The following is a 10,000-nucleotide window of genomic DNA, read 5'->3' on the forward strand; positions in this document are numbered from 1 at the left end:
TAGTGTTGGGGTCGGGGACGGGCAAAGGGTTAGGGTAAGGTTTAAGGGTAGGGTTAGGGTTAGGGTTAGGGTTAGAGTTAGGGCGAGTGTTAGGGTTAGGGTGAGGGTTAGGGTTACGTTTAAGTGCAGGGTTTAGAGCGTGTGTTAGGGCCAGGGTTAGGGTTCGGCGAAGGGTAAGGTAGGCAAAGTGCAGAAGGTGAAATGGTTAACCAGTTAGCAAGCAGGGCAGCCGGCCGGTAATTGGAGCCGCCCGCCCGGTGATAAGGGTGCAGTTAGGTGCCGACAGGCCCAGCAGCTCCAGGGGCTAAGTACATGTGGGTAAATGGTTAACCAGTTAGCAGGCAGGGCAGCCGGCCGGTAATTACAGCCGCCCGCCCGCTAATAAGGGTGCAGTTAGGTGCAGAACAGCCCATCAGCTTCCAGGGGCTAAGGACATGTGGGTAAATGGTGAACCAGTTAGCAGGCAGGGCAGCCGGCCGGCCGGTAATTAGAGCCGGCCGCCTGTCCGCCCGCTAATAAGGGTGCAGTTAGGTGCAGACCAGCCCAGCGGCTCCAGGGGCTAAGTACATGTGGGTAAATGATGAACCAGTTAGCAGGCAGGGCAGCCGGCCGGTAATTACAGCCGCCCGCCCGCTAATAAGGGTGCAGTTAGGTGCAGAACAGCCCATCAGTTTCCAGGGGCTAAGTACATGTGGGTAAATGGTTAACCAGTTAGCAGGCAGAGCAGCCGGCCGGCAATTAGAGCCGCCCGCCCGCTAATCAGGGTGCAGTTAGGTGCAGAACAGCCCATCAGTTTCCAGGGGCTAAGTACATGTGGGTAAATGGTTAACCAGTTAGCAGGCAGAGCAGCCGGCCGGCAATTAGAGCCGCCCGCCCGCGAATCAGGGTGCAGTTAGGTGCAGAACAGCCCATCAGTTTCCAGGGGCTAAGTACATGTGGGTAAATGGTGAACCAGTTAGCAGGCAGAGCAGCCGGCCGGCAATTAGAGCCGCCCGCCCGCTAATCAAGGTGCAGTTAGGTGCAGAACAGCCCATCAGTTTCCAGGGGCTAAGTACATGTGGGTAAATGGTGAACCAGTTAGCAGGCAGAGCAGCCGGCCGGCAATTAGAGCCGCCCGCCCGCTAATCAAGGTGCAGTTAGGTGCAGAACAGCCCATCAGCTCCAGGGGCTAAGTACATGTGGGTCAATGGTTAACCAGTTAGCAGGCAGAGCAGCCGGCCGGCAATTAGAGCCGCCCGCCCGCCCGCTAATAAGGGTGCAGTTTGGTGCAGAACAGCCCATCAGCTTCCAGGGGCTAAGGACATGTGGGTAAATGGTGAACCAGTTAGCAGGCAGGGCAGCCGGCCGGCCGGTAATTAGAGCCGGCCGCCTGTCCGCCCGCTAATAAGGGTGCAGTATGGTGCAGAACAGCCCATCAGTTTCAAGGGGCTAAGTACATGTGGGTAAATGGTTAACCAGTTAGCAGGCAGGGCAGCCGGCCGGCCGGTAATTAGAGCCGTCCGCCTGTCCGCCCGCTAATAAGGGTGCAGTTAGGTGCAGAACAGCCCCTCTGTTTCCAGGGGCTAAGTACATGTGGGTCAATGGTTAACCAGTTAGCAGGCAATGCAGCCGGCCGGCAATTACAGCCGCCCGCCCGCTAATCAGGGTGCAGTTAGGTGCAGAACAGCCCATCAGCTTCCAGGGGCTAAGGACATGTGGGTAAATGGTTAACCAGTCAGCAGGCAGAGCAGCCGGCCGGCAATTAGAGCCGCCCGCCCGCTAATCAGGGTGCAGATAGGTGCAGAACAGCCCATCATTTTCCAGGGGCTAAGTACATGTGGGTAAATGGTTAACCAGTTAGCAGGCAGGGCAGCCGGCCGGCCGGTAATTAGAGCCGCCCGCCCGGTGATAAGGGTGCAGTTAGGTGCCGGCCAGCCCAGCAGCTCCAGGGGCTATGTACATGTGGGTAAATGGTGAACCAGTTAGCAGGCAGGGCAGCCGGCCGGCCGGTAATTAGAGCCGCCCGCCCGGTGATAAGGGTGCAGTTAGGTGCCGGCCAGCCCAGCAGCTCCAGGGGCTAAGTACATGCGGGTAAATGGTTAACCAGTTAGCAGGCAGGGCAGCCGGCCGGCAATTAGAGCCGCCCGCCCGCTAATCAGGGTGCAGTTCGGTGCAGAACAGCCCATCAGCTCCAGGGGCTAAGTACATGTGGGTAAATGGTTAACCAGTTAGCAGGCAGGGCAGCCGGCCGGTAATTAGAGCCGACCTCCCGGCCATTACGGGTGCAGTTAGGTGCCGACCAGCCCAGCAGCTCCAGGGGCTAAGTACATGTGGGTAAATGATTAACCAGTTAGCAGGCAGGGCAGCCGGCCGGTAATTAGAGCCGACCTCCCGGCCATAGGGCTGCAGTTAGGTGCCGACCAGCCCAGCAGCTCCAGGGGCTAAGTACATGTGGGTAAATGATGAACCAGTTAGCAGGCAGGGCAGCCGGCCGCTAATTACAGCCGCCCGCCCGCTAGTAAGGGTGCAGTTAGGTGCAGGACAGCCCATCAGTTTCCAGGGGCTAAGTACATGTGGGTAAATGGTTAACCAGTTAGCAAGGCAGGGCAGCCGGCCGGCCGGTAATTAGAGCCGGCCGCCTGTCCGCCCGCTAGTAAGGGTGCAGTTAGGTGCAGAACAGCCCATCAGTTTCCAGGGGCTAAGTACATGTGGGTAAAAGGTTAACCAGTTAGCAGGCAGGGCAGCCGGCCGGTAATTACAGCCGCCCGCCCGCTAATAAGGGTGCAGTTAGGTGCAGAACAGCCCATCAGTTTCCAGGGGCTAAGTACATGTGGGTAAATGGTTAACCAGTTAGCAAGGCAGGGCAGCCGGCCGGCCGGTAATTAGAGCCGGCCGCCTGTCCGCCCGCCAGTAAGGGTGCAGTGAGTTGCAGAACAGCCCATCAGTTTCCAGGGGCTAAGTACATGTGGGTAAATGGTTAACCAGTTAGCAGGCAGCGCAGCCGGCCGGGAATTACAGCCGGCCGCCTGTCCGCCCGCTAATAAGGGTGCAGTTAGGTGCAGGACAGCCCATCAGTTTCCAGGGGCTAAGTACATGTGGGTCAATGGTGAACCAGTTAGCAGGCAGAGCAGCCGGCCGGCAATTAGAGCCGCCCGCCCGCTAATCAGGGTGCAGTTAGGTGCAGGACAGCCCATCAGTTTCCAGGGGCTAAGTACATGTGGGTAAATGGTTAACCAGTTAGCAGGCAGGGCAGCCGGCCGGCCGGTAATTAGAGCCGGCCGCCTGTCCGCCCACTAATAAGGGTGCAGTTAGGTGCAGAACAGCCCATCAGTTTCCAGGGGCTAAGTACATGTGGGTAAATGGTTAACCAGCTAGCAAGGCAGGGCAGCCGGCCGGCCGGTAATTAGAGCCGGCCGCCTGTCCGCCCGCTAATAAGGGTGCAGTTAGGTGCAGGACAGCCCATCAGTTTCCAGGGGCTAAGTACATGTGGGTAAATGGTTAACCAGTTAGCAGGCAGGGCAGCCGGCCGGTAATTACAGCCGCCCGCCCGCTAATAAGGGTGCAGTTAGGTGCAGAACAGCCCATCAGCTTCCAGGGGCTAAGGACATGTGGGTAAATGGTGAACCAGTTAGCAGGCAGGGCAGCCGGCCGGCCGGTAATTAGAGCCGGCCGCCTGTCCGCCCGCTAATAAGGGTGCAGTTAGGTGCAGAACAGCCCATCAGTTTCCAGGGGCTAAGTACATGTGGGTAAATGGTTAACCAGTTAGCAGGCAGGGCAGCCGGCCGGCCGGTAATTAGAGCCGGCCGCCTGTCCGCCCGCTAATAAGGGTGCAGTTAGGTGCAGAACAGCCCCTCTGTTTCCAGGGGCTAAGTACATGTGGGTCAATGGTTAACCAGTTAGCAGGCAGAGCAGCCGGCCGGCAATTACAGCCGCCCGCCCGCTAATCAGGGTGCAGTTAGGTGCAGAACAGCCCATCAGTATCCAGGGGCTAAGTACATGTGGGTAAAGGGTTTACCAGTTAGCAGGCAGGGCAGCCGGCCGGCCGGCAATTAGTGCCGACCTCCCGGCAACAAGGGTGCAGTTAGGTCGCCGACCAGCCCAGCAGCTCCAGGGGCTAAGTATATGTGAGTAAATGGTTGACCAGTTAAGCAGGCATGGCAGCCGGCCGGTAAGCGGAGCGTCCCGCCCCGTAATACGGGTGCAGTTAGCTGCAGAACACACCGGCAGGTCCAGGGACGAAGTAGTGGACGGGGAAACGGTTAACCAGTTAACAGGCAGGGCAGCCGTACGGGCAGTAGAGCCGCCCGCCCCGTAATACGGGTGCAGTTCGCGGCAGACCAGCCCCGCAGCTCAAAAGTCTAAGTGGAGAACGGGGAACCGGTTGACCGGTGAGCCGAAGCATGCCAGCAGGCAGGGAAGGTGCAAAAAGGGCCGATAAGACCGAACCGGCACGAGTAACAGGCTGCCGGGGGCGGGTTCCCAGCAAACCAGGTGAGGGGGCGTGGCCGGAGGCCGCGCAGGAGAGCCGCCCGCCCGTGAGTACGGTTAGAGGCAGCAGCGGGCTTCCCCAGCAGGGCAGAAGCCGAAGTGCAGGGAGCGAAATGGTTAACCAGCGAGCAGGCAGCATTCCGGCAGGGCTGGAGGGCGAAAAACGGCGTAAAATAACGGACCGGCAGGAGGAAATGGCTGCCGGGGGGCGGACCCAGAGCCCCCACGTGAGGGGGCGGTTCGGGTGGCAGAGCCGCGCATGCGCGGTTGGAAAACGCGTCACGTCGGAGCAGGGTGAAATCATTAACCAGTCGGCCGCTTCGGCGTCGGCTGGCCGGGCCGAGGAGGGTCGGACCGGGGAAAGGTTCCCGGTTTCGTGTCCGTCGGGTGGTCCCGAGTGCGGCAGGAAAAAATCCGGAATCCTGGGAGCCTTTTTTAAAAAAGAACCGGTCCGGGATGGGGTCGGATTTGGAAGCGTTTGCGGGGCCTAGGTGCCTCTTCGTCGGCATGACTACCGGACGGTCACCCGCCGATCGGCATTTGCGATTTGTTGGCTGGGGAGGTTGGCGGGGTACCTGCAGAATAGTAGGAGGTGGCAAATCGAGAATCGGTCGACATCGCCAAGTGCCTTCTCGAGCCTCCAGGTCTGCAGGGACCGACCCAGGCTGCCCCCAAACCGACCGCGAGGCCGTGCCGGGCGGCCATTTTTGGCCATTTTCGGCATTTTTCGCGTCTTTCGGTAGGTCACGGAAAGCGGCGGCCTGAAGCCCGGGCGTGCCCGGGGAAGGCTCCCCTTCGCCCGCGGGACCGGATTTGCCCCGGAAACGTCCCGAAGCCGGCCGGGAAGGCGGTTTCGAGGGCGAAGCACCTCCGATTGCCTTCGCAAGGCCGGGGAAAGTGGCCCCTGGGCCCGGGAGAGCAAAATCCGTGCGAGGACGGAAGCCCATGAGGTCAGATCCGAGGCTCTTACCCGGCGCCCGGTGGGGGTATTCCCGCAAAGAGCAGCGAGTGCGCCCGGCGACGGGTCAAGTTGCAATTTCTGGCATGCCACTCCTGGAGCTGGTTCATGAGTTCCCCTCGGAAGTCCCGATGAGGAAAGGGCAAAATGGCGTTTTGCGGGCTTTGGGGCCTCTTCGTCGGTAGGACTACCGCCCGACCTTACGGTTGGAATTGTCGGCAGGGGAGGTTGGCGGGGTACCTGCAGAATAGTAGGAGGTGGCAAATCGAGAATCGGTCGACATCGCCAAAAACCTTCTCGAGCCTCCAGGTCTGCAGGGACCGACCCAGGCTGCCGCCAAACCGACCGACAGGCCCTGCCGGCGGCCATTTTTGGCCATTTTCGGCATTTTTCGCCTCTTTCGGCCGGGATGGAAAAGCGGCGGCCTGAAGCCCGGGCCTGCCCGGGGAGGCCTCCTAATCGCCCGGGGGACCGGATTTGCCCCGGTGAGAGCCCCGGAAACGTCCCGAAGCCGGCCGGGAAGGCGGCCAAGGACGAAGCACCTCGGATTGCATTCGCAGGCCGTGCAAAGTGGCCTCCGGGCCCGCGAGACAATGCAGGGTGCCCTCGGTGTGCCCCTGAGAAATGGTTAACCAAACGAAGGACAGTGCGCCTCGGATTGCATTGGCAGGCCGTGCAAAGGGGCCCCCGGGCCCGCGAGACGTTACAGATTGCCCTCGGTGAGCCCCTGAGAAATGGTTAACCAATTGGACTTAGTCTCTGGCGGAGAGACAAAGTGTTTTCACGAGAAATGGTTAACCAATTGGACTTCGTCTCTGGCAGAGAGGCAAAGTGTTTTCACGAGAAATGGTTAACCAATGAGGACAATGGACCTCGGGTTGCATTGGCAGGCCGGGCAAAGTGGCTCTTGGGCCCGCGAGAGCAAAATCCGTGCACAGACGGAAGTCCATGAGGTCAGATCCGAGGCCTTTACCCGGCACCCGGTGGGGGTATTCCCGCAGAGAGTAGCGAATCTGCCCGGCGACGGGTCAAGTTGCATTTTCTGGCATGCCACTCCTGGAGCTGGTTAATGAGTTCCCCTCGGAAGTCCCGATGAGGAAAGGGCAAAATGGCGTTTTGCGGGCTTTGGGGCCTCCTGGACGGTAGGACTACCGCCCGACCTTACGGTTGGAATTGTTGGCAGGGGAGGTTGGCGGGGTACCTGCAGAATAGTAGGAGGTGGCAAATCGAGAATCGGTCGACATCGCCAAAAACCTTCTCGAGCCTCCAGGTCTGCAGGGACCGACCCAGGCTGCCGCCAAACCGACCGACAGGCCCTGCCGGCGGCCATTTTTGGCCATTTTCGGCATTTTTCGCCTCTTTCGGCCGGGATGGAAAAGCGGCGGCCTGAAGCCCGGGCCTGCCCGGGGAGGCCTCCTAATCGCCCGGGGGACCGGATTTGCCCCGGTGAGAGCCCCCGAAACGTCCCGAAGCCGGCCGGGAAGGCGGCCAAGGGCGAAGCACCTCGGATTGCATTGGCAGGCCGTGCAAAGTGGCCTCCGGGCCCGCGAGACAATGCAGGGTGCCCTCGGTGTGCCCCTGAGAAATGGTTAACCAAACGAAGGACAGTGCGCCTCGGATTGCATTGGCAGGCCGTGCAAAGGGGCCCCCGGGCCCGCGAGACGTTACAGATTGCCCTCGGTGTGCCACTGAGAAATGGTTAACCAATTGGACTTCGTCTCTGGCAGAGAGGCAAAGCGTTTTCACGAGAAATGGTTAACCAATTGGACTTAGTCTCTGGCAGAGAGGCAAAGTGTTTTCAAGAGAAATGGTTAACCAATTGGACTTAGTCTCTGGCAGAGAGGCAAAGTGTTTTCCAGAGAAATGGTTAACCAATTGGACTTAGTCTCTGGCGGAGAGACAAAGTGTTTTCAAGAGAAATGGTGAACCAATTGGACTTAGTCTCTGGCAGAGAGGCAAAGTGTTCTCACGAGAAATGGTTAACCAATTGGACTTAGTCTCTGGCAGAGAGGCAAAGTGTTTTCAAGAGAAATGATTAACCAATTGGACTTAGTCTCTGGCAGAGAGGCAAAGTGTTTTCACGAGAAATGGTTAACCAATTGGACTTAGTCTCTGGCAGAGAGGCAAAGTGTTTTCAAGAGAAATGGTTAACCAATTGGACTTCGTCTCTGGCGGAGAGACAAAGTGTTTTCAAGAGAAATGGATAACCAATTGGACTTAGTCTCTGGCAGAGAGGCAAAGTGTTTTCACGAGAAATGGTTAACCAATTGGACTTGGTCTCTGGCAGAGAGGCAAAGTGTTTTCAAGAGAAATGGTTAACCAATTGGACTTAGTCTCTGGCAGAGAGGCAAAGTGTTTTCAAGAGAAATGGGTAACCAATTGGACTTGGTCTCTGAACGGCAGGCAAATTGTGGCCTTGAGAAATGATTAACCAATTGGACTTAGTCTCTGGCGGAGAGACAAAGTGTTTTCACGAGAAATGGTTAACCAATGGGACTTAGTCTCTGGCAGAGAGGCAAAGTGTTTTCCTGAGAAATGGTTAACCAATTGGACTTAGTCTCTGGCAGAGAGGCAAAGTGTTTTCCAGAGAAATGGTTAACCAATTGGACTTAGTCTCTGGCGGAGAGACAAAGTGTTTTCACGAGAAATGGTTAACCAATTGGACTTAGTCTCTGGCGGAGAGACAAAGTGTTTTCAAGAGAAATGGTTAACCAAATGGACTTAGTCTCTGGCAGAGAGGCAAAGTGTTTTCAAGAGAAATGGTTAACCAATTGGACTTAGTCTCTGGCAGAGAGGCAAAGTGATTTCAAGAGAAATGGTTAACCAATTGGACTTGGTCTCTGAACGGCAGGCAAATTGTGGCCTTGAGAAATGATTAACCAATTGGACTTAGTCTCTGGCGGAGAGACAAAGTGTTTTCACGAGAAATGGTTAACCAATTGGACTTAGTCTCTGGCAGAGAGGCAAAGTGTTTTCCTGAGAAATGGTTAACCAATTGGACTTAGTCTCTGGCAGAGAGGCAAAGTGTTTTCACGAGAAATGGATAACCAATTGGACTTAGTCTCTGGCAGAGAGGCAAAGTGTTTTCAAGAGAAATGGTTAACCAATTGGACTTAGTCTCTGGCAGAGAGGCAAAGCGTTTTCCTGAGAAATGGTTAACCAATTGGACTTAGTCTCTGGCGGAGAGGCAAAGTGTTTTCAAGAGAAATGGTTAACCAATTGGACTTGGTCTCTGAACGGCAGGCAAATTGCGGCCATGAGAAATGGTTAACCAATTGGACTTAAGTCCCAGGCAGAGAGGCAAAGTGTTTTCCTGAGAAATGGTTAACCAATTGGACTTAGTCTCTGGTGGAGAGGCAAAGTGTTTCCCGTTGTAATGGTTGGCCAATGCACTTCGGATTGCGTTGGTAGGCCGTGGAAAGTGGCTCTTGGGCCCGCGAGAGCAAAATCCGTGCGCAGACGGAAGTCCATGAGGTCAGATCCGAGGCCTTTACCCGGCACCCGGTGGGGGTATTCCCGCAGAGAGTAGCGGGTGTGCCCGGCGACGGGTCAAGTTGCAATTTCTGGCATACCACTCCTGGAGCTCGTTAATGAGTTCCCCTCGGAAGTCCCGATGAGAAAATGGCAAAATGGCGTTTTGCGGGCTTTGGGGCCTCCTGGACGGTAGGCCTACCGCCCGACCTTACGGTTGCAATTGTTGGCAGGGGAGGTTGGCGGGGTACCCGGAGATTTTCGGGGACACGATTTTCAGAACATTTTCAGACAACGGTCACACTTTAAAAATGCCCAGAAAAGTGCGACTTTGAGGGTGGTAAGCGTTTTCAAATAGAATACCTTTCAAAGAGCTCTCGGAAGTCCTATATGAGGATTTAAGATGAATTTGTGCGGGCTTTCCGAACTCCGTTGTCGGTCTGAAATATCGGCCAGGGTCCAGACCGGTGGTAACCCTGGTTTAATAAACTTGGCCTGTGGCGAAAAGAACAGACAAAATGACAAAGTGTCAAATATATATATATATATATATATACATGTGTATTTATGAACAAAAAAAATCACAAAGTGTCACCTGGCGGTGTACTTGATGATGAAAAATAAAAATACAAAGTCTGTTCACAGGCACCTTTGGGGCGGGGGTGCCTGAGTCCCCTTGGGTTGCACACTAGAGTGTTTGACATGGACAGAGTCAACACTGTGTGCGTGCCCAGAACCCTTTTGAACGCAGGCGACGCACGCCGGTCGGCATTTCCTCTCCGTGCGAGCGCCAACAGGTTGCTTCCGTTGTTTTACAAATAAGAAAATTGTATTTATGAGCAGCAAAAAAAAAAATCACAAAGTTTCACCTGGCGGTGTACTTGATGATGAAAAATAAAAATACAAAGCCTGTTCACAGGCACCTAGGGGGCGGGCGGGGTGCCTGAGTCCCCTTGGGTTGCACACTGCAGTGTTTGACATGGGCAGAGTCAACACCGTGTGCGTGCCCAGAACCGTTTTGAACGCAGGCGACGCACGCCAGTCGGCATTTCCTAGCCGTGCGAGCGCCAGCAGGTTGCTTCGGTTGTTGCAAAAATAAGAAAA

Source organism: Cetorhinus maximus, unplaced genomic scaffold (assembly GCF_964194155.1).
Source record: "Cetorhinus maximus unplaced genomic scaffold, sCetMax3.hap1.1 HAP1_SCAFFOLD_1824, whole genome shotgun sequence".
NCBI lineage: Eukaryota > Metazoa > Chordata > Chondrichthyes > Lamniformes > Cetorhinidae > Cetorhinus > Cetorhinus maximus.